This window comes from Giraffa tippelskirchi, chromosome 4 (assembly GCF_054371585.1).
Source record: "Giraffa tippelskirchi isolate mGirTip1 chromosome 4, T2T-mGirTip1v1.2.pri, whole genome shotgun sequence".
NCBI classification, from domain to species: domain Eukaryota; kingdom Metazoa; phylum Chordata; class Mammalia; order Artiodactyla; family Giraffidae; genus Giraffa; species Giraffa tippelskirchi.
This window is the reverse complement of record NC_137278.1, coordinates 24,182,080-24,207,343: the sequence shown is the minus strand read 5'-3', so window position 1 is coordinate 24,207,343 and position 25,264 is coordinate 24,182,080. Positions and strand designations below refer to the sequence as shown.

Below are 25,264 nucleotides of genomic sequence, written 5' to 3'. Positions count from 1 at the left end.
ATTAGCTTCAGGTATTTATTTAACCTCTCTGAGCTGTGGCTTACTCATCTGTAAAATGGGGTTAATAGATTTCTGTCAGAGGGTTGTTGAGAGAAAAGAGTCAAATGTGCTGAACTATGAAGCTGACTAATGGGATAATCTAGCGTCTTAAGTCTTTTCTTTCTTGGCAGGTGTAAAAATAAAACTCAGCTCTAGTGAGGTCATCTGAAATTTCTGTGTCCTGCTTTTCTGTTAAAACTGAAACAAAGTCTTCATTCTCATTGATTCTAGTTCTGTTCTACAGGCTCCCGATCATTCCTCAGAAGGAGCAGAAGGGATGTTGATCAGAACATCATAAATGAAGCTGTCTGAAATGGATTCTATGGGAGTAAGCCCTGTGTTTTACCCTGCAAAGAATCTCAGGTAAGGCTGACTTCTGGCCGATTCTGTTTCTCTCAGATTCTATGACTCTGAGCCGTTTAATTCCTCTCTGTCTTCAGTATAAATGGAATTGAAAGGACTAATTTGTCTAATAGAAGTGTTAAATGCATTAATTAAGAGCTTTGATAATTCACAGGATTTCACTAAAATTGGCTAAAATTCCAGTATGTGTGGGGCCCACACTGAGTTCCAGGTGTGTCTTTTTCCTATATTTTTCTTTCTTCCTGTTTTAAACAGAGATGCAATTCTTGTCAGCTCTGAGGCATGTCCTGCCATTTTCACCTACTGAGAAACTCAGTCTTAATAAATTCTGAAAGCAGATTAGTTCTCTCTCATGGTGGATTTCATTGTCAGTTCTCAAGGGAACAAGGTGGAACATACTCCACTGTGATTTTCTTACATTTCACAGCTTTAAGAAAAGCCATGACTCCCCCAAACTCCTAGACTTTCAAATCTGTTACAATTTTTCTGTAGAATTTACTCCCTAGAAGCTACAACTTTTGCTGGAATTTCTCCTAAAATTCTGAACACAGTCAGCCAAACTAAAAAAATAGATCTTTCTGTGGAGGAGAGTGAACTTTGTTCTTCCTAACTTAGGAGGAATAATGACCAAAGTATGAAGTTTGACCTGGAGAAGGGAATGGCTACCCACTCCAGTATTCTTGCCTGGAGAATCCCATGGACAGAGGAGCCTGACAGGCTACAGTACATGGGGTCACAAAGAGTTAAACACGACTGAATGACTAACGACAACAACAAATGAAGTTCAACCAATCATCCATTTGTGCCCTTTTCTGCATGAACCCCAATGGCAAGTGTCCTTCATAAACCAAAGTTTAGGCTGGTCCTTGGACCAACATGGAGTAATTGAGAAAATCCCAGAGGGGCAACCTCTTGGGTCCTTGAAGTGAAAAGGAGAAACTTTAAACTCAGTTCTTCTCCTGCATAAGCTTGCAGTCAAGGTTGTAGAAAAATAAAATGGACGTAATAAATTGCAATACTCTACTGCTGCTGCTGCTAAGTCGCTTCAGTCATGTCTGACTCTGTGTGACCCCAGGGACAGCAGCCCACCAGGCTCCTCTGTCCACAGGATTCTCTAGGCAACAATACTGGAGTGGGTTGCCATTTCCTTCTCCCGCAATACTCTATGGAAGGCTGCTAATTGCCAGTGATTCTCTGGGACCCTCCTCCATAGTGGCCCCAAAGATGAGGGAGTTATCCCAGGTGACATGCAAGACAAGAGGAAGAAATGAATTCCTCTCATTATAGGCAAAACCTATACATCATTTAATTCAAAAGATTTTTATAGCAACAATCATCATGTACAGTTTTTAGAAAGGCACCAGAGAATGTTTGCTTATTTAAATTGAATGGAACTGAACTGAAACAATACCTTTGTAGGTTATCTAAATGTAAGTGGAGATGTATATTCACTGCTTTACATAAATATAATTTTAAACATTTTCTCAAGACAAGTTCCTAGTACGTTTCTGGTCCCAGAATGAGGGAGCGGAAGGCAAGTGTGAGGTTGAATTATATGAGTTTCCAGGACTCCACAAACTATAGGCGAGGAATTTGAATTTCTGTGCAGGTTGCCTCTACCTATGAAAATCTCTGGCTATTTTTTGTTGTTGCTGTTGTTTAGTCGCTACGTCGTGTCTGACTCTTTTGTGACCCCACAGATGTAGCCTTCCAGGCTCCTCTTCCATGGGATTTCCCAGACAAGTATACTGGTGTGGGTAGTCATTTCCATCTCCGGGGGATCTTCCTAGACTAGGGATTGAACCTGGGTCTCCTGCTTGGCAGGCAGATTCTTTATCACTGAGCCACCTGGGAAGATGTTAGCTATTTTTACCTTCCTTTTCTCTGTGATTTTTGCTTTAATGAACCACAGAAAACAGTATCCTTCAGGAAGACAAAATGTCTCTCTCCTTTTGAAACTTGCGGCTTCAAACCATACACTGGGCCAACTCCAAATGCATAGTCAAGCCATACTCACCGGTAAAACTCTAAAACTGGTGAAATTTCTTTGAGTTGCCTAAGGATTTCACTGGCCTCTTCATCATCAGCCATGATACTCAATTAAGTTCCTTTAGACATTTATTTTCCTGATCATGAAATCATCCTATAGTAAAAGCTGCAAAATGATAACCCGCAAAGTAAAACTACTCTGCAAATGTGTTGTGTTTGGTCTTCATAAATGTTTTTTAATGGAGTTATTTAAGATTATTTATAAATCTAGAGATAATTAGATATTAGATATTTAGGTATTTAGAAGGAGAAGAGGGCATCAGAGGATAAGATGGCTGGATGGCATCACTGAGGCAATGGACATGAATTTGGGCAAATATGGGGAGATGGTGAGGGACAGGGAGGCATAGAGTGCTGCAGTCCACTGGGGTCACAAAGAGTCTGACACGACTGGGCAACTGAACAACAACAGCATAAATCTAGAGATATCACTTAAGAATGTGAGCCTGGGACTTCTTAGTATATTAAAATATAACATCACATTAGACTTATCTTCCTTCAGGTAACTGTTGGCTGGTGCTAAACAGAGGCATCTCCTTTGCATGAGATCTGTACTGTTCTAATCTCCAGAAATCCTTCTAATCCTTAATGTCCCCATAGCAGGGTTGGATATCGATTTTAATTTGTTGTAATGATGGGTTGTTTTCTTCATGTAGTAGAGTTCGGTGGAAAGCAAAATGATTCTTTTATCTGTACTTCTACCGAAAGTAAGAAAAAAGAAGATAGGCTGTAAACATATTTAACTAATATTTCCAAAGTAGTAGTGATTAATCCAAGTACATGGTGGCTAGCAGGGAATGAAAGAAAAGTATGTTCGTGGAACTGACATTCAAGTGGGGATTTAGACAACAGACAAGTAAACCAGTAATTAAGAGAATTTGAGGGAACAGAAGAGTGCTATAAAGAAAATAAAATAGAATAATGTGGAATGAAAAATAATGGGAAAAGTAGAGGCGCTGATATCAGAAAGGAAGTGGAAGAAGACAGAAAGCTCAAGAAGCAACTTGCCAGGACAGAGTTCGAATTATATTCAAAGTGTAGTGAGCAACTATTGTAAAATTTTTAAAAGTAGAAACAACTGGACCTGATTTGTTCTTTGAAACATCACTGTGCTTGATATGATAGAAGGGACTCTCAAGGGGAAACAGAAGAGCTGATAGTCCAGAGAGACAAGGTGGTAGTTTGTGCTAGTCTTATAGATGGTGAGAAATGATCAGATCAGAGGTATGTTCTGGAGATATTACCAATAAAGCTTACTGTTGGACTGAACTCAGTGTATATAAGAAAGAGAAAGATGAAGTAGTGATGCTTTGGGCTTGAGCACCTGGATGGGCGAGATGAGAAATGCTAAAATGGGAGCGGCAGTGAGGCTCGATGGGACAGAAGGAGATTTGAGGAATGGTGGAAACACTGACACTCTCGCAGCCATATAGGCCAGAGATGGTTATTACACACCAAAGTGTGGATGTTGAGTGTGCAGTAGGGTATCAGAATGTGAAACTCAAGGAAGAGGTTTGGGCTGAAGGAATTTAAGGTTTGGGGTTGAGTGAGATTACTTAGGAAAGGGTGTAAAGAAAAAAGAAAAAAAAAATTGTGGGTAGAGAAAATATTCTTGGGTCCTCCCAATGTTTAAAGTGAAAGATGAGGCTCAGAAGATTCACTGGGATAGGACAACCAATTGAGGAGAGCCCTGGGGAGGAAGAGATTTTCTATCCTTCTAAGTTCTTCTGGCTGGTCTGGGAATTAGACGGATGTGAGATAGTGAGATAGAGTTACAGGAGAAAATCAAACAAAAGTATAATAACATGCATATTTGGGAGAAACTAGGAAAACTGAGTAACTTGCCAAAATGGCCTAAATCCTCACTTTAAATATTATCTTTAGCTAAAGACAGAAGAGGATATTGGGGGATGTTGGGACTTTAAAGGGAAGTAAGGCAATTCACATGAAAAAGGTTTGGTAAACAAGCTTTTACTGGGCTATTTAGAGACAATGGGACACAGATAACTCTGGAATAGCTATCATACATCATACATCTGGAGAGGAGAGTCAGACTTTCAGAAACATTCAGTTTTATTGTTGAGCCAACCAACCCCAAAATAGCTTACCTCCGTGTTTCATTATCTGAGATAATGTTCCTAGACTTTAAACAAACTGGGTTTTCGATATGTATGATTCCTAGCTAATATACTTTCCATGACCACCCTAGATACATTAGCCAAGTTCCTGCCCCCACAACCCCAAGTTAATTTTTTCTTCTTTGCTTGTAATTATCTGATATTCCTGGAGAAGATAATGGCTATACACTCTAGTATTCTTGCCTGGAAAATCCCATGGACAGAGGAGCCTGGTAGGCTATAGTCCATGGGGTTACAAAGAGTCGGATATTTTCTGATATCACTGTGTTTGTTTAAGTGGTTTTGGTCCCGCTTCCTCTTATTGAAATGAAACTCCCAAGAAGCAGATATCAGCCTGCTTTCTATATTCCTGAGACCTCTGGGCCTAGGATCTTACCTGCCAAGTGTATGGATGTGTGCAGAGGTAAAAAGGAACTGAGAATCAGAAGTCCAGAAGCATTCTTAGTCAGGTCCATGCTGCCCAGTAGCTGCATGACACTGGGAAAGTCTCTGAACCTCTCAGAACTTAACTACCTCGTCCACACAGAACTATAATGAGGGTCAGATGAAAGGTCTCAGGAGAGGGCTTTATAAATGGAATGGCAAAGTACAAATGCAGAAGAGTATTACTTTTCCTTTATGACTAACACATGGTTTTCATCTCAAATAATTCAGTACTATTATTGTTTAAGGTCATAAAAGAATGTCCCTTAAGAAAAACATTCAAATTGAACTTTCCAAATACATAATTGACATGAATTAGAAATGCCATACCATTCTAGTGTTGTCAAGTTTGCTTTTCTGGAGTATTAAGTGTAGATTTTTTCACTTTTCTGGACACTATAATGAGTTTTTTCTCCTAAGGTATTCTGTAAGAAGTTTTTAAATTCCTGACAAAAAGGTCAGACTTACCAAGGGCAGCAATAGATCTGAAGGGGAAAGAAGGTTTTGTCATTCCTCCTCTACTGGCAACAGAAATCTATTGTTTTTGTTTTTTTTTTTTTAAATCATATCTTGATGTCTTCCCTGTGATTTCTATTTTTAAAAATTCAAATCCAGTCCTCATTAGGGTAATGGGGCAGGGAGAACAGAACATTTCTCTTAACATTTGCTTTTATTCACCAATTCACAGATCAGACTAACCCACACAGGCCAAGTGGATATTTATTTTTACCAGTGGCCCTGAGGGTGATAGTATTCCTGATGTAATAATTGCCATATAATCCCTCAATAAGGTAGATTAAAGAGGGAGAAAATAGTATCTTATGTATAGCTAATACAGGAATCAACTAAGCCTACTTAGGAACAAGCCCTATTGTAGTTTGGGGTTCTAGGTGTTTTCATTGGTGTGATCTCCCAGGTAGGCAACCCTTTATAAGGCTATCATTTGTATTAGATTATTGCAAATGACGTGCTTATGAAGAAATTATTTTTATTTTTAACGCTAATATGCTTGTTAAAATTTAGCTAAATATTTCTCAGATACCAGATGGCAAGTTTAAAATAAAACAATACATTTTTTTATCCAGGTGTTTAATCTGGAGCATAGCTGTGATCTGTGAAGTCCACACAGAAGCACATGCACTTTGTTTATAGGAAAGATCATCAGAAACTTATTCTAAATTCATGCATTTGTACTCTAGAAGTAGTTATAATAAGAAGCAGCTTTGTCCCTATGTGAACAAATATCAGCAACTTCAGAATCTCTTCATTTAACTCTCCCTTTTATACTGAAGGAGAGTGAGGTAGATGTGTTCTGATGTATTAGTGACATTTGATGGAAATGAGACCAAAATTTAGGGCAAATGCAGCCCTACAGCTCTTCTCTTAGAGATTCCAGATTGATCTCTGTGAAAACAGCAGAAAATAAAGTGAAAAAATAGTAATAATCCTGCCTCCTTATTAGCTGCGTTGGTACTCAGATGGTCTTTCTGAGACAGGGCACTGGTTTCCACCTTCCACCAGGGCTTGGGTCCAAGTGTTACCATTCTCTTTCTTCCTCACAGAATAAGGAAAATGGAGATAGAAGGAGCTGATCATGCTGCAAGGGGGCCCTCAAGTCTGTATGTACCACTACTTAATGCACATTGGATCTCTCGACTAATGAAAGTGAAGTCGCTCAGTCGTGTACTACTCTTTGTGACCCTGTGGACTGTAGCCTACCAGGCTCGTCTGTCCATTGGATTCTCCAGGCAAGAATACTGGAACGGGTTTCTATTTTCTTCTCCAGAGGATCTTCCTGACCCAGGGAATCGAACCCAGGTCTCCCACATTGAGGGCAGACGATTTTCCCTCTGAGCCACCAGGGAAGCCCTCTCGACTAATAATTGGGGCAGAATTAAGACTCCAGCCTTTTTGCCATTTGATGGGAAGCTCTCCTCTCCTGAGAGGTGGAGGAACCTCGGGTTGCGTGGGCAGACAGGAGGATAAAGGAAGTATGCTCTCTCCCTTCTACGGATGTCCCTGCTTTCATTGTGAAGATGAGAAAGCAGAACCTCAGAAGAGGCACAGATTTTTTTCTCTACGGTTCACAGCAGGTAAGAGGCAGAGACGGAGTTTGCAGTCTGGTCTGCATGATTCTAATTGACTCCAAATGGCCCAGCTTGTCTTCCTCCCCTGGCCTGCGCTGTTTCCCCACATTACCCTTTATGTGGCTTCCTAATGTGCAGTGATTGAGGGACAAAATATGACAGGTGGTGAAGGGATTGCTGCAGGCGCGCACAGACAGCTGCCCAGAGGGGCCGAGATGTCACACCAGATCCCTCTGAATGACACACAGCTACCCATGGGATTTTATTTTTATAAACATACAGAAGAACTACCCCCACTACCACCCACGCATGTCACTACTTGGCATTTACTGTAGGAAGAAACGATTCCATATTCTTCCACAACATCTAAGGTCATCCATCATGTTACAACGCAAAATAATATTGATAACCAAAAATAATATTGGCTACGAAGAGGATTAGCAGAGTTTATTTTAAAAGGCAAGAAGGGTTATAGCAAAGAGATTCTATAAGCATATTTCATGACATACAAGTAATTCAAAATTGAATTTCTGAACAGAAGAGGGTTTACTGGCCAGATAAGGTTTTGAACTACTACATTTTATGTAACCTTTTAGGTGATTCATACTGCATATTAACATATGAAACAATAAATATGATAATAAATAAGCCTTTTTTATTTTTGCATTGCCCAAATTTGTTTGACCTTAAAAAACCTTTCATCACCCTCATAATACAAGTCACGGAATTAGATTTCAAGAGAATACACTGTGGAAAGTGAAGTATAATAAATTATAGAAATATTTAACTCAGAATGTGTAAATCTAAATTTTCTCCTTTAAAATCTTTTTAGAAAGGAAAGTTCTGGTACTTAACAGAGTAAACTCCAGGAGCATTCCCTAGATGGCATGTCTGTTTGACCTCAAGGACCTTTCTCATTTTTTTCCAGATAAAATAGTTACAGAAACTTTACATATTTACTCTAGAGGCTGTTCCTCTCATTCTTAAAATACGTATGTTTAGCCTCAGTTCTCAGACCTGTCCCTCAGTCCATAAAAGGACTGACTGGCCTGACATGGTAATTATTGTACCAGAAAGAAAAGAAAGAAAGAACATTACATTTAAACTGTAGTGAACATCAAGAAGAAAATGAATAAACACTATTTTCTGCATTTTAAGCAAATGCCACATCAAGGAATCTCATAGACCATCACAAAACCAGGAATCAAAGGCCAGGCACCTTTCCTTGGCTGTATTCAGTGCTTTCTGTTGTGAATAAATGCAATGAAGCATTTGAAGCTGCCAAGTGAACAGCCCAGAAAATACACGAGATCTTTTTTTATCTCTCTCTACAGCAAATCAGTGACTCTGTGTTCCTCTCTTACACTTTGTCTGACAAGCAGCATCTTTTATATAAAAGACAGATGAACGAGTTAATGAATGTTGTACAGATGCAGTGTAGATAGTTACCTGCCAGCTGTGTGAAACTGAGGAGAAGATGAAAGCTTAGCATCTGAGTAACCCTTATCACTCAAACCAGAGGGTTTTGAAATGGTAGTGATTTTTCATGTCTGATGGCAGAAGGTCCCAGTGATTCTTTATTGTTACCAGGGAGCAATAACCCCTTGAATCTACCAGTGAAACAACTCCCAAGCTCCTTGTCCCTGGAATATTTTATCTACAGGGCACTCCAGCCTGCTAAGAAGTCCTATTTATGTCAGGGAAGTAGATGTCATTGTGGAGAGGCCAGAGTTAGTGCCCATCAGAAACTTGCCAGGATGTTTGATGCTGCCATGAATGATCCCAGAACTGAATTCTCTTCTTATTTTTCCATGCCCTATTTTAGACAAAATTTCTAGGACATGCTGGCTCTCTCTCTCTCTCTCGACACCCCCACCATCCTGAACTAAAATTGTCACTGGTCTGTTACCTGGGAAGCCTTTGATTCTCCATACCTGGTCCAAGGCTGGAAAGGATCTGAGGTTAGATTTGCTGTCTGTCCATGGGGACTGCAGTTCTGTGCCTTTAGGAAGTGTCACTAACTTCCTGTTGAACTCCTCCTCCTCCCAGCATGCCGCTGAATTGGTGCTGCACTGTAGAATGTTCCAGTCTCCCGTGGGAAGCTAGTGCAGAGAGCAGGGTAGGGCGGCAGAGAGAACAAGGCTGGGCACAGATCATTGTACGGCACAGAAAACACTTCAGATACCATGCTCACAAGGAGGTATCAGAGGTTGTGAAATCCTGGGATCTGGAACTGAGATAAGGCCCAAACCAAACTGATGCAGGTAGGCTGTGAATAGACTAATGGCATTTTGCGACTGTATAAAACAGCCCCATAGTGCCTTTTGCTGGGCGGTTAAAGTCACACTTGGGTGATACACTAGCTTAAAGATACAATGCCCAGAATAAACATACAAAATAAATTCCTAAAAGAGGGAATGGAAGTCTGTGACTCTCTTTCTGTTTTGTAAGTTGATTTGTATCATTTCTTAGAAAACGAAATTATGATTGTTTGAGGGAAGGGATTGGGGATGGACATGTGCACACTGCTACATTTAAAATGGATAACCAATAAGGGTCTAGTGTATAGCAGTGGAACTCTGCTCAATGTTATGTGGCAGCCTGGCTGGGAGGGTGCCTTGGGGGAGAATGAAAACATGTATATGTATGGCTGAGTCCCTTCGCTGTTAAACTGAAACTATCACAACGTTGTTAATTTGCTATACAACATAAAAAGTTCCAAAGAAAAAAAAAAGATGAGAACAGAATTCTGGGAAAGCAGTCTTTGAGTGAAAGGATGATAGAGCAAAGAAAGTTAGTATAGGCAGACCTCATTTTGTTGAGCTTCACTTTATTGCTCTTTGCAGATATTGCATTTTTCTTTTTTAAAAATTGAAGATTTGTAGCAAACCTTCATTGAGCAAATCTATTGGAATCATTTTTTTCCAACAGCATTTTCTGATTTTGTGCCTCAGCATCACAGTAATTCTCAGAATATTTCAGATTTTTTAATGATCGGTTTATTTGTTTCAGTGATTAGTGATCTTTGACACTATGTATAATTGTTTTGGGGCCCCACAAACCTTGCCCCACAAACCTTGATAGTGAGACAAATGGGTATGTGTTCTGACTGCTCCACCCACTAGCCATTCCTTGTCTGTCCCCCTCTTCTAGGGCCTCCTTATCTCCGGAGACGTAATTATATTGAAATTAGGCCAGCTAATAACAATGGTTTCTAAGTCTACAAGTGAAAAGAAGAGTCACATGTCTTGATTTAAATCAAAAGCTGGAAATTATTAAGCTTAGTGAGGAAGATATGTCAAAAGGACAAAGCTGTTTAAGATGGTTGTAGCCACTTGGTTATTTCAGAAGCTCTCTTATTCTCTTCATCTGGTTTATTCCTCGGGCAAATTGGAAATAACCCACTGACCCAAGGTAATCAAAAAAATGTTAAAGTAGATCCCTGGGTTCCTTGTGCCCATGAATTAACTTTCCAGGTGTGCAAAATATATATTAAGAATGTGAGGGAAAGGAGAAACTCACCCTGTGTGGAAGGCCTTCTTAATAACTTTGTCAAAAGGAGGTGTGGAAACCTTAATTCAGATGAAATTGCCAGGCAGAATGTGCAGAGCATACCTGAATCTTTAAGATTTCCATTTCCAGATTAGAAAACAATTCAAGTTAGCTGTTAGGTCTATCAATATAAAATAGATTTCAGAGACCTGATTTGATTTTAAAATATCAGACTCCAGAAACCAATTTATGGAGGGATATTGGTGTGAATAACAAGCCCTAATCTTATAAGCTTGTGGATGAGGTATTCTTTCATCCGATTCTTCTCACTGTTTTATATTAAAGCCTGTTACAAAATACTTGCTATGTATTCATGTAGACAGATTTTACCTTGCTTTGGTAAGAATTATTTTGTATCTTATACAAATCTCTTCTTTATGAGAACTGCATCTTCTTAGGCACTAACATGATAGTCTGGGCCATCCTAATGTGGTGTGGAAAGGGGCAACGTATGAACAGAGCAGTGTTAATGAATCTCTAGCTTCCTCATGTAGAAACATCTGGAAGAACTGAGGCCACAGTTTTGCAGGCACTTTTAGGTATCATTGGTCTTTTTTTTTTTTTTTTTTTAACTTTTATTGTTTTTGTATTGGATTATAGCCAATTAGCAATGTGATATTTTCAGGAAACTATCAAAACAGCAAAGGGATTCACCCATACATATACATAGGATAGTGAAGATATATCAGGGCCCTGTGGTTTCAGAAAATACCCTGGATATTTTGTGTATTGTATGCAAGTGTTGCAAATTATCTCTGCTGTTCCACACTCCTGATGCAATGACAGCAATGGGACCACCTTTCAGTATGTCAGCAGTGGTTGTGAAAACATCTCTCTTCCTTCCTGCAAGGAAGCTCTAGCTTCTGACCTTCTTCCTAACCCTCTGCTCCCCCTATTTCCAGTCACAAAGACTGTCACCTGGTTCTCAAAGCAGCTGCAACATCTCTGCCTCTCTGGTTTTTCCACACCTTTCCTGCCATCTCCATGATAGTCTTGAGTGTTTTCTTTCCAGGAACAGTATTTATAGTCTGTGTTTCAACACCACTAATGCTTTCCCACTCCTAGAGCCTCTCTGTCTGTTTAGTGTGAATGAACTGTCTTTTTCACTTTGTGGATATTTCCTTTGATTCTGAGTATCTGTTTGTAGTGCTAAAACCTCTTAATTCTAATCTACTGGGCTAGGCCCCTCCTTTCTCTGTCGTTGTTGTTGTTAAGTTGCTCAGTCATGTCCGACTCTGCCACCCCATGGATTGCAGCACTCCAGACTTCTCTGTCTTTCAGTATCACCGGGACTTTGATCAAACTCATGTCCATTGAGTCGATGATGCCATCCAACCATCTTATCCTCTGTCACTCCCTTCTCCTCTTCCCTCAATCTTCCCCAGCAACAGGGTCTTTTCCAATAAGTCAACTTTTCACATCAGGTGGCCAAAGTATTGGAGCTTCAGCATCAGTCCTTCCAAGGAATATTCAGGATTGATTTCCTTTAGAATTGACTGTTTTGATCTCATTACTGTCCAAGGCACTCTTAAGAGTCTTCTCCAACACCACAGTTCAAAAATATCAATTGTTTGGCCCTCAGCCTTCTTTACGGTCCAAATCTCACATTCATCCGTGACTACTGGAAAAACCATAGCTTTGACTAAATAGACCTTTGTTGGCAAAGTGATGTCTCTGCCTTTTGATGCACTGTCTAGGTTTGTTATAGCTTTTGTTCCAAGGAGCAAGTGTCCTTTAATTTCGTGTTTGCAGTTACCATCTGCAGTGATTTTGGAGCCCTCCCAAAATAAAATCTGTCTCTGTTTCCACTTTTTTTCCCATCTATTTGCAATGAAATGATAGGACCATATGCCATGATTTCAGTTTTTTGAATGTTGAGTATTAAGCCAGGTTTTTCACTCTCCTCTTTCACTTTCATCAAGAGGGTCTTTAGTTCCTCTTCACTTTCTGTCATTAAAATGGTATCATACGCATATCTGAGACTGTGATAGATTGCCAGCATTCAATTTTCCTTCCATGTGGGAGTTGTGGTGCAACTAATGGAGTTGACTAATGAAAAAGGAATTGATGTGTTAATTTTCCATGCTTCATTGGTATATTTCTGAAGCAGTTCTATCACCTGATTATACCTTGCTTAGGCTAGCACTAAAATTTATATTACATAATTAGGAAAGGCATGGTTGCCAAGAAACTGGATAAGATATGAAGACAAACTTCCTGGTACTGAGGTTAGAATGGACAGGAGTGAAGATGATGGAGAAGAATCTTTACTTGTTCTGTTATTGTGATATTGAGATTAGGTTTTCATTTCACTGATTTGATGTTGGTTCCTATGTGGCAGGGACACTATGCTTTAAAGCCAAGATCAATCTCTACATCATGCATACCTGTGAATCTCTGAATTAATTCATGTTTTACTCAAGTGGTAGTTATACAGCATAACAAGTGAAAAGCTTGGAAGAGATATTGTGATACAGAGTTCTTAGTGCAATAGCAGCCTCTCTCTGTTGGAAGAAATGCATCTTAAGGATTGAACTCTCATCATGTAGCCTCCACATCTGTCAGGCACGGTGCTGAAGACATTCACACACATTTTATCATGGAAAACTCAAAAGTTTTTCAGAAGAGGTATTAGTGTTCCAGTTTTACAGAGAAGGAAACTGAAGATCAGAAAATAGTACTTATATGAATCACACTGCTAGTTGATAGGTAAAATCAGGACCCAAATCCAGGACTTTCTGTCAAAGTCTGCACTCTTTTCACTGCAAAAAACTCCATGGAAATCTTGAGTTTGTTGAGTCCTGCCTGACTTGTACAAGTGCTGTGTGAGTGCAAGGAAGTAAGACACCACTGGAGGATTCATGCACAAGAAAGCATGATTGTGATAGCAATACAAAGAGAAAGAGAAGGAGGACACTTGAGGAAAAGGCATGGGCATCAAGAGAGCCATTTGATGAGTGACTTTTCAATACAATGTGACCAAGGGAATTAATCCTCTCTTCCCTCTTAGGTCTCTTCTTGGAACTCAAGGCTAGTGTGGTCTGGCAGCAGCTGTCTCAGTCCTTTGATGCACCTCACTGGTCAAGTTGAGTTTCTTGATGTAATTTTCATTTGCCGTGTGGATAAATGGCATCTCATGACTGCTGGTCTGTTTCACTATAGTATTTCTTTCTTCATCTCATCCAGCCTTGGACATCATCCAGGAACTTGTGGGCACTGTGTCTCTCAGCTCTGTGGATAGGCAGAGAAGAATGAGATGTAGTCACATTCCCTCCTCTCTCAATCCTTAATTAAACTACTGAAGCCCCTATGTTTTCTTTAGCAGTTTAGGCCAATGAAGAAGCATCTGTCCTCTAGAGAAGTGCTGACTACTAGAACTTTCTGTGAGAATAGAAATATCTTATATAGGTGTTGCCCAATTAGATAGCCACCAACCACATGTGGCGACTGAGTACTTAAACTCTTACAGATAATTTTAATAATATTTCATTTTAATTAACCCGAGTTAAATTTAAATAGCTATATGTGGTTAGTGGCTGCCATATTGGTCAGTGCAGTTTAAGGGATCCTGATTATTGATATAGTCTGTCTTCTACAGGTATCTGGAGAGTGATATTTACCCCAACAATGTTAACCTTCCTTTTGTAAATAGTTCATTGTTTCCCTATGCCTGGAAAGATCTGAAGACACATGCTAATTTCAAATTCTGCACTGCCATAGTTTGCTGCTCCAAAGACAATGACCTTGATGTTACCAAATTCTATGATCTCTACTTTACGCTTAACTTACTCAAACTCTCAGAAACATTTATGTCCAACTCTTTGCGACCCCATGGACTGTAGCCTACCAAGTTCCTCTGTCCATGAGACTTCCCAGACAAGAATACTGCAGTGGATGCCGTTCCCTTCTCCAGGGATCTTCTCTACTCAGGGTTTGAACTCGGGTCTCCAGCATTGGCAGGCGAGTTCTTTACCGCTGAGCCATCAGGGAAGCCCATTACATTGACTATTCTGTCCTTATTGAAATCCATCATGCCCTCGACTTTGGGGACACTATACTCTTCTTATTCTCCCTCTATTTCCCTGACTCTTCTTTCTTAGTCTTCTCTAATTTTTTTTTTTATTCTCAATTTTAACCCAATTGTAACAGCCAAAACATCAATCTTTGTTAACACTCCAATTCACTTAGCATTGAATAATATCTATTTGTTGATGATCTAATACTTATTCCCAGCTCCAACCTCTTCCAGGAGGCAGACTCAGACTAGTATATGTGAGGCCTTCTTGACATATCCATTTAAATGTCAAATATGCATCTAAAAATGAATATTTGAAACAGAACTCTTGGTTTTTCCCCAAATGCTACTTCTACCCATTCTAAAACAGTACTTCTATCCATTCTGTTCTCTCCTATCTCAGTGAATGGTTTCACCATCCTTCCAGTTTCTTAAGACAAAACTTTGGTGTTATCCTTGATTACTCATTTCACACACTTCTGCATGAGCAATGCAACATCAAGTCCTCTTGACTTTACATCCAAAACACTTTGCTAATAAAGCCTCTTCTCTTCATTTCTAGTGCTATGACCCAAATTTAAGCCACCACCATTTCTCTTCTCACTTCACCATTTCTTACTTGGACTATTGAAATAATATCCCAAGTGCTTAGGTGCTCCATGGCTTCTATTTATCTCTTAAAAAGAAAATCCAATGTCTTTCTCTGGGGCAGGAAGTCCTTCACAGTCCAGTTTCCAGTTTCCTCTCTCCAACCTCATCTCCTGCCAGTTCTCTACTCTCTCACACAACTTTAGTCACATTCATTTGCTTTCCATTCTTTGGTCACATGAAATTCATACTCACCACGAGCCTTAAACCTGCTGTTCCTCTGACTGCAACGCTTTATACCCTCATCTTGTGTGGCTGATTCCATTTTATGATTAGGATCTTGGAAGAAAAACAAAGTCCTTGTCATGGCCACTGATGACCACAGAGTCTAGGGAGCACCTTGGTTTCTCTCAATAACCTCACCTCAACAGCACTTGTCACCTGAGCTATTTTGATTGTGTTTGTTTTATGTCTTCCTCCTCCCACCAGAACATAAGCTTAAGATAAGTAAGAATCTTGTCTTGGTCACAAGCTATATCCTCAAAGACTAAGTGCCTAACACAATGGCACTAAATATTAAATATTTATTGAATAAGTAAACTAATGAATCTTGAATGCAGAAAGAATTTAATAAAATTTATAAAAATCCTCTGAACTACTGCATCATTTAATTTGTAAAAACATCTTGTAGGTCAGCCAACTATTATGCACATGTTGAGCTCAGAGAAGCCTTGTGATGGTCCCAAATTCAAAAATCTTGATGCGTGAGGGACATGGTCATAGTTTTTCTCCATTTAATATTAATTTCAAATAGTATTTAGCTTAAAAGACAACACTTAGTATGCACTTAAAATATGTACACTGATGGAGTAATTATATCATAGTGAAAAAACTGGGCCATGCCTTCTTATCAGAGAAAGTGAAAGTGAAAGTGAAGGCTCTCAGTCGTGTCCAACTCTTCGCGACCCCATGGACGGTAGCCTACCAGGCTCCTCAGTCCATGGGATTTTCCAGGCAAGAATACTGGAGTGGGTTGCAGTTTCCTTCTCCAGGGGATCTTTCCGACCCAGGGATCGAACCCGGGTCTCCCACATTGTAGGCAGACGCTTTACCATTTGAGGTACCAGGGAAGCCCTCTTATCAGAGAAGGCAATGGCAACCCACTCCAGTACTCTTGCCTGGAAAATCCCATGGACGGAGGAGCCTGGTAGGCTGCAGTCCATGGGGTCGCACAGAGTCAGACACGACTGAAGTGACTTAGCAGCAGCAGCAGCAGCCTTCTTATTTTCCTAATTCACAGTACAGTGTAATTAGTACATAGTCATGTACATTTAATGTAAGATTGAATAAAAAAGTGAACTAATGAATATGTTACTTAGTTTCTTCCATCTGTAATATTTAATCTTTCTACATCATGCTTTAAAATGGTTACTTATTAATTATAATTTGTTATCTAATTGAATTAGTTTTGGCAACATTTTTAAACAGACTATCATGATACCTTTTGAGACAAGTGAATTATCAGGATTACAGATTAGGTATTCACTGATCCAATATATGTAGAACTTCAGCAACAATGCCAGGATATGAATTAAAAGTTAGACTAATTGGAGAGAATTCTGGGAATGTGGCTATAGCAAAGAAACATTTTTTTTTAATTTTAATCTGAATACCCACATGAAAACCAATAGAAATATTAGATAACAAAACCAAAGCGTGAAAGTCACTCAGTCATGTCTGACTCTTTAAGACCACATGTACTGTAGCCTGCCAGGCTCCTCTGTCCATGGAATTCTCCAGGCCAGAATACTGGAGTGGGTAATCATTCCCTTCTCCAGGGGATCTTCCAAACCCAGGGATCGAACCCCAGTCTCCCTCATTGCAGGCAGATTCTTAACATCTGAGCTACCAGGGAAGTCCAAGGATACTGGAGTGGGTAGCCTATCCCTTTTCCAGTGGATCTTCCCAATCTAGAAATCAAACTGGGGTCTCTTGCAATGCAGGTGGATTCTTTACCAGCTGAGCTACCAAGGAAGCCCCAGTGGACAAAATTTATAACAAAACTGAGTAACAGATATTCCCACAATTCCCAGAATCCAACCCTGCAAGGACAATTCATCAACAGCTATGGACCAGAGTAGCATCAACATCAGTAGGCAGAGGCAAAGACAACAGCAGAGAGAAGCAGCAAGGCTTCTGAAGGACCTGAGACTACAGTCTCAAACTAGCCAAAAGGTATTTGCTTTAAAATGCTGTAAACCAATTTGAGAACAGCAGCTGAGGCTGACGTAGTACCACCCACTGTAGTAGCAGAATCTGTAGTAATGCCTAAAGGAACTGTTCCATTTTCACTGCCATGAAAATTTAAAACCAAGCCACCATGGCACAGTTCCTGGATAAAGCACCACACCACTGAGATGATTCAGTGTTGAGCGGGTTAGAAATAAGAGGGGAAGATGTAAAAATTCTAAATAAAGTACTAGGGAAAAGTACCAAGAGGTCTCAGAAAGAAGGCTGCCATATCTTTGAACACTCCATGAAAATATGAGAGGAGGGTGCTGTGAGTAAATATTCTGAATGCCATCTCTTTCTAATATTTGAAGGAAAGGATCAAGTATTTATTCTAACTAATCTATATGAACTATAACCATAAGTTTACAGAAAGTTTATGAGACATTTTCTCTTCATAAAAATATCCCAACTAATAAATGAAAAGAAAATAAAGAAATAGGATATCAGTCCTTAGCAATCCCCAATGAATTGATGGATATAGGTGTTGGCCATTAATATTTGCTGATATCATAATAAGAGTAAAACCCAGGCATCATGTGCCTACTTATGAAAGAGTATCACACCACCTCTAGTCTTACCAAAGGTACTGAATATGAAACAAATCAAGCTTCTGAATGCAGATGCTAATTTGCAAGAAGTACAAAGGACAGAAGTTGTTGAACTGCACCATGAGTATACAATCAGCAAAATCTAGACTATGGGAAACGCTACAAGCGAAATGACTCGGTTTTTTCACCAGATTTAAGGAAATGGAAAAGATAGAGGGTGAAAACTGTAGATTAAAATAGACTGAAGGATATCACGTAGTTTTAGACTAAAAGATTAAGCTATAGATTATAAGGATGTGCAGGCTTCTCAGGTGGCTCAGTGGTAAAGAATCTGCCTGCAGGAGACACAGGTTCTGTCTCGGGTCAAGAAGATCCCCTAGAGTAAGAAATGACAATCCACCCCAGTATTCTTGCCTGGGAAATCCCATGGACAGAGGAGCCTAGTGGGCTACAGTCCATGGGGTCGCAGAGAGTTGAACACGACTTAGTGATTGAGCATGTATGCATAAGGATGTGCACTTGGATAATAGCATTAAAAGGAAGCGATTATGAAAATGAAATCAGGGGAGAAGGTTTGGGTTATCATTGAAATGAGGGGCAAGGTCTGGGTTAGCTGGTAAAGTTTTCTTTTCTTTCATGACCTAGATTGTCGTTAGTGTGTGTGTGTGTGTGTGTGTGTGTGTGCGTGCTCAGATGTGTCCCACTCATTTCAACTTCATGGACCGTAACCTGCTAGGCTACCTTATAATAACTCATTAAGTGATACATTTTACAATTTTTTTGTGTTAATATATTTTATATTACCAAAAAAAAAAAGATTTAAAAAATGTATTAATCAATGTTTTAGATTTCTGAGAAATGGTGAGAACTATAGAAAGATTTCCAGAGCCAAGGTGATTCTATTTGATTCTTGGATACTGTAAACATTAGAGAGAACCTTGGGGACCTGAGTGAATAAATGACCACTGGAAGAGGCCAAAGCACTGCTGTGTCTTCATTCATTGTCTCCTAGAGGTCTTTGGGGCTGATACTGTGTGATAAACATTTTGAGAGGGGTGAGGAAAGCTCTGCCTAAAAAGGATGCTGGGGGCTAATCACTGTGCTTTTCCAAAGGAAAGTCAGCAGGTATTCAAAGGAAGAAGCCTGAAGAGGCTGAAGGAGGTGCTGAGTCACTGAGAAATGCACCTAATTAGTGTGCCAGGCTCTCCACCAGGTCCCTTAGAAATGCAAAAACTCAGGGCTGCTGTAATTTGTCGGTAAGATTCCAAGGGTCAGCTTCTCTTTTCCTGAAGCATAAACAAGTCACAGAGAAGACAGTTCTCTCTGAGAGTATAATTACCTAATACTTCGGTGCTGGGGAGAAGAAAACGTAGGACGATGAGTAAACCAAACTTCTCCGAAGAGTCTATCTTTAATTAGTTGACTAGGATGATCCTGAACGTAATCACTGGCCCAGACTCAGATGTAGCTTTGATCAATTCCATGAAATGGTGCCACCATTTCTCAACTCACATCTCCGGAATCTCTTGCATTGAGGTGGATTCTTTACTGCTGACCCACTGGGGAAGCCTCCCTATAGCAGCATAGTAAGACCAAAATCTTTGGAATCTGAGTTTAAATCTTAGCTCTGCCATTAGCTAGCTGGGTGACTTTGAGCAAGATAGTTAGCTTGTCTATTGCTTAATTTTCTTTTCTGTTAAATGGGACAAATAACTGTACCTACCATAATGGGTGATGGCAAATATCAATGACTAACACTTGGAAAGTGCTACAAAAAGGCATTTACATAGTAAGCATTCAACATAGCTACTAACATTCTTTAGAAGGTGCAAGAAAATCTGTGTTTTCATGTGATGTTGATGTGGGACCCTGAGAACTTTATGATTCTTTAGAAAGCTTGTGGCAATCTGTATCATGATCATAAAATATTTTCACACTTCAACCTGCTCATTAGCTCTGGGACTGTTTCAAAGAGACATAAGTATGAATGTGCTCATTGAGGTATTACTTCCAATAGTAAATAATTGGAACCATGATCAATATTTTAAAACACACCGAAACTAATAGCTGTCTAGTGGAGTATTTTGATGTTACTCCTAAAAGTTATGCAGACTACATAAAAACATGAAAAAAACCTCCGTAATAGGAAATAAAAATTCAGGATTTGTTTATTTTTTACCAAACTTACAGCTTTATTTATTTACATATATGTATATAAAAATTCAAGATTTAATGAGGCAAAAATTACATAGATTTATGTAAGTTTGAAATTTGTATGATCTAGTTCATATTTGATGATGAATACTTAGATAAAATGTTCAAGTACAGAAGATATGAATGTACACAGTATCTAATACTTATTAAATGCTCTATAAATATTAGATTGAAAATGATTGAACCAATGGTAATCCAGCATGTGATTACATAGCTATGACTACCAGTGGGAACTGTAGCTCAGCATTTAAAATTGCATTGTCAGGGATTTCCATGGTGGTCTAGTGGTTAAGACTGTTCTTCCAGTGCAGGGGACGCAGGTTCAATCCCTGGTCTGAAAACTAAGATCCTGCTGGCTACGCAGCACAAACCCCCTCCCATCCCCAACAAAAATTGCATTGTAATGAAGCAGGGGTTCTCAACTGGGAGTGAATTACCCCATTTCCTCACCCCAGGAACATTTGGCACTGTTTGGAGAAGTTTCTGATTGTTGAAACTGGCATGCGTGCATGCTAAGTCACTTGGGTTGTGTCCAACTCTTTGAGACCCCATTGACTGTAGCCTGTCAGGCTCCTCTGTCCATGGTATTCTCCAGGCAAGAATATTGGAGTGGGTTGTCATGCCATCCTCCAGGGGATCTTCCCGACCCGGGAATCCAACCTGTGTCTCCTTTGTCTCCTGCATTGCAGGCAGATTCTTTACTGCTGAATCACCAGAGAAGCCAGGGTGTTGTTATTGGCATATAGCATGAATAGGTCAGAAATACTGTTAAACATCCATCAATTCACAGGAATATCCTCCACAACAAATAATCCATTTCCAAATATCCATATTCCTGCTGCTTAGAATCCGTGCAGTATGGGTACACCTCCATCTATCAGAGTACCACAGGGATCAAGTTAGGGCTTCCCTGGTGGCTCAGATGGTAAAGAGTCTGCCTGCAATTCTGGAGACCTGGGTTCGATTCCTGGGATTGGGAAGATCCCCTGGAGAAGGAAATGGCAACCCACTCTGGTATTCTTGCCTGGAAAATTCCATGGACAAAGGAGCCTGGCGGACTACAGTCCATGGGGTCTCAAAGAGTCGGACATGACTGCCAACTAACAAGTTATCACTGGAAGGAAAAGGCAATTCTGTTAAAAAGAAATCTAGTTCTTTGGGAAATGTTATAGAAACTCGGGAGTTATTGAATTTATCTGGTGGCTCAGGTGTAATTCAACTTGGGTATATCACATTGGCATTGTGATATAATGGGGTACTTAATTCAGATTTTGAATCTCCCATTAATTTATCTCTTGATGAGACAGACCACAAACTAAACCACCCTGACTTCCAGCAGCCACTATGCTTAAGTCCTCCTGGGCTGAGCACTTCAGAGCTTTGCCCACACAATCTCCTCCTTGACCTTGTCCTGCCCCAGCCTCAAGGACAGCCTGCCCAGAGGCAGAGAGTAGAGGAAAGAGGCATTTTTTTGTTTGTTTTTTTGTTTTAGTTTTATTTATTTATTTTTTCCATTTGAAGGATAACTGCTTTACAGAATTTTGTTGTTTTCTGTCAAACATCAACATGAATCAGCCATATATGTACAGAGGCTTTATAAAAGAGAAATTATTGCACTTTGAAACTTTCCTTTAAGAGAATAAGCACCTCCTGTTCTTCTAGCTCCAGATTGGAGGTCTTGCTCCAACCTCCTGTTCAGAAGCCACTTGTGGGATCCAGAGCGGGGACAAATGCCCCCTTTGTCTCTTCTCCCTGCCAGGTCAGTGCTATCTGGATGCCTTCTGTCCTTTCTCTCTTGACACCCTCCCCCTCCACTAGCATTGATTGTGTGAGTACATATGTGTGTGTCAACACAGAAACATACTCATAAGGGACACAGACACACACAAAAGGCCATTTTTTTCAGTTGCAAAGTTGTGAGTCATAAATATATGTGTTCTCGAAGAAATATGTGGAAAGAAATGTCCTTAGGTTTCCTGACACTTTGCTTTTCACCTCTCTTCCAGTCTCCTCACCAGGCAAGACACACGTGCGCGCGCGCACACACACACACACACACACACACACAGTTGAGTAGTCATGGGCATGTCATTTCTCCTTTCTTTGCCTCATTAATCTATATAGAGAGTGGAGTACAGCTTTCCCGCCGGTCAATTCTTGCTTAATAAATGTGTATGTGTGTGTGTGTATGTGTCCACAGGGCACACTGTAACCATAGATACAGAATCTGTATCTCTGTGAGTCTCCTTTATTACACTTAATACCTAAATTTCTCACTGTGGAGAAATCCATCTTAATAAGATAAGATTATTGGCTCAACTTTATGGATCTTCCTTTGGCCTTTGTGTATGAACAGGAATTAGTTATGACTGACCTTCAGGAGCTCAATAAAGGCTCTTAACTGATGGTACTCATTCAGAACCGGTATCTTCGGACTATATAGGGGAGCAGGGTCAATGCAAATTTCCCTTATCAGGCAACGATATCAGAAAATGTTCTATCATTATTTAAAATGCATTCCTTTGTGATAGGATACCACTTTGGAGTGATAACACATGTTCTCCTGTTTTAGATAATAGAAACAAAATCATCTTTTTATATGCAGATTTTATAGTTTTGTTATCACAAATTCAAAGGATATCATATAGTCAATAGCTGCTGCTGTCATGGTTCTGCCACAAAAAGTGTTTGTTAGTTGCTCAGTCGTGTCCCCAACTCTGTGCACTGTAACCCTCCAAGCTTCTCTGTCCATGGGCTTTTTCCAGGCAAGAATACTAGAGTGGGCTGCTATTTCCTTCTCCAGGGGATCTTTCTGACTCAGCGATCGAACCCGGGTCTCTTGCATTACAGGCAGTTTCTTTACAGTCTGAGTCATCAGGGAAGCACTCTGCCACAAAAGGGGTCTACAAATCAACTTGACCAAGACAAAAGTCATTGTTCATGAAAGCTGTGACGGATTTTTAACTATTATGTTGCTAATAACACACTGAAAGTTAATTGACCCAGTTATTATTAGGAATCTTTTGCAACTGCTAACATTGGTGTGTACAGCAGAGTGCTTAGTCTGTGGGTGTAGGACTCATACTTTTAAAGTTCAAATCTTTGTTCACTTCTTAACGACTGTGCAAACTTGGGCAATACATTAAATCTCACTGAGCTACAATTTCCTTCTCTTCACAATAGGGATATTAATAACTCATACCTCACAGGGTTGTGAGGATTAAATATGTTAATGATACAAGGCTATTACTGCAATGCTGAAAAGTTATCAGTTATTCTTATTGTGGTGCTCCAGCTGAGAAGATCTTGCTTGGAGAGAACAGTGAACAGTAAAATCAGTGAATTGAAAAGCTCTTTGGAAACCTGAATAGTTTTGTTAGGAATACAGCAAATCAATGTTGAAGAAATCTTCTTATGTCCTTTCATCACCTTGAATTTGCACCTCATCTATGGCCTATCACTTTCCGTTTGATTTTTACTTCTCTGTTGTCTTTGATGTCCTGTTAGACATTCATCCATGGAAAGAATGGATTCTTTTTCATCATTAGATCCCTACATTTCCTTGGTCAAAATCTCAAACATAATTAGTAAATATGTGTAGATCTGACTTTTCAGTATTATCACTAAGAACTTTATATTTATGTGTTTTATTTCAGCTATTATTATTTGAGCTATCTTAAAATATTACTACGTAGACCACGGTAATGATCAAAGCAAACTGCGTAGAATCCTCCTGCCTCTCTAATTATGATGATTTAACTATCTTCAGTATAATATGTACTGCTTAGAAAAAGTTTTCTTATATTGTGTATTTTTGTCAAATATGGCGTATTGATTAGTTGTGCTTGTCCTAGGCATGTTCAGATAAGGTCAGCCAGTCATACATTAGAACACTAGTTCCCATATGGTATATGAACATACCACCCTTCAAACCTCTGATTCCTGAAGAAGCAGGAAAGTTAGACTCTAATATTGCTCCACCACAGATTAGCTCTGTGACCTTGAGTATGTCACTTAAATTTTCGGAGCCTTGAATTTCTCATTGATAAAAGGGTATAGGATGAACAGATTTCTCAATTATATTCTCACTTCAGTATATTTTGATTATTAATTATATGGGATGAAAACTTTAAAAGAATCATTTGCAGGGGTGTGTATTCTATCGAATTGTGACAGTTGAAGGAAAAACAATTTCTTCAGTCTCTAAGCCATGTCTGACACTTTGCCATCCTGTCCTCCACTATCTCCTGGAGTTTACTCAAATTAATGTCCATTGAGTTGGTGATGCTATCTAACCATCTCATCCTCTGCTGCCCTCTTCTCCTTTTGCCTTAAGTCTTTCCCAGTACCAGGGTCTTTTCCAATGAGTCGGCTCTTCACATCAGGTGACCTAAGTATTGGATGGAGCTTCAGCTTCAGCATCAGTCCTTCCAATGAATGTTCAGGATTGATTTCCTTTAGGATTGACTGGTTTGATCTCTTTGCTGTCCAAGGGAGTCTCAAGAGTCTTCTCTGGTACCTCAACTTGAAAACATCAATTCTGTGCTCAGCCTTGTTTATGGCCCAACTCTCACATCCATACATGACTACCATCCGTACATGACTACTATGGAAAAAACCATAGCTTTGTCATAGCTTTTCTTCCAAGGAGCAAGTGTCTTTTAAATAAAATTAACAGACATACTATTTAGGTATACTGGTGGTGTTTTAGCTTTATAACCAACATATCTGAGTTTGAATTATTTTCAGGATAATTGGTACCGATTTAAATTTTAAACATGATATGATTTATATGGGAGTTTTGATAGAATCTACGGAAATGAAAAAAAGATGATTTATTGTTCTAATTTTTCTAGGAACTCAAGCCTACAGCATATTAGGATTTCTAATATATGCCTTTCCCACAAAGATTTGCAGATGGAGATTTTGAAGGGAGAGGTCTTAGGTCATCTAAAT

At 39.6% G+C, this 25,264-nt stretch overlaps 1 long non-coding RNA gene across 1 annotated transcript in view; it reads left to right on the top strand.

The window, feature by feature from the left end:
• The first annotated feature begins 293 nt into the window (after nt 1–293).
• The window catches only part of LOC145545005 (uncharacterized), a 50,013-nt gene continuing 25,042 nt past the window's right edge, over nt 294–25,264 (top strand). Inside the window, exon 1 of the long non-coding RNA XR_014081785.1 lies at nt 294–402. This is a non-coding gene — a long non-coding RNA (uncharacterized LOC145545005). The remainder of the gene's footprint in view (nt 403–25,264) is intronic.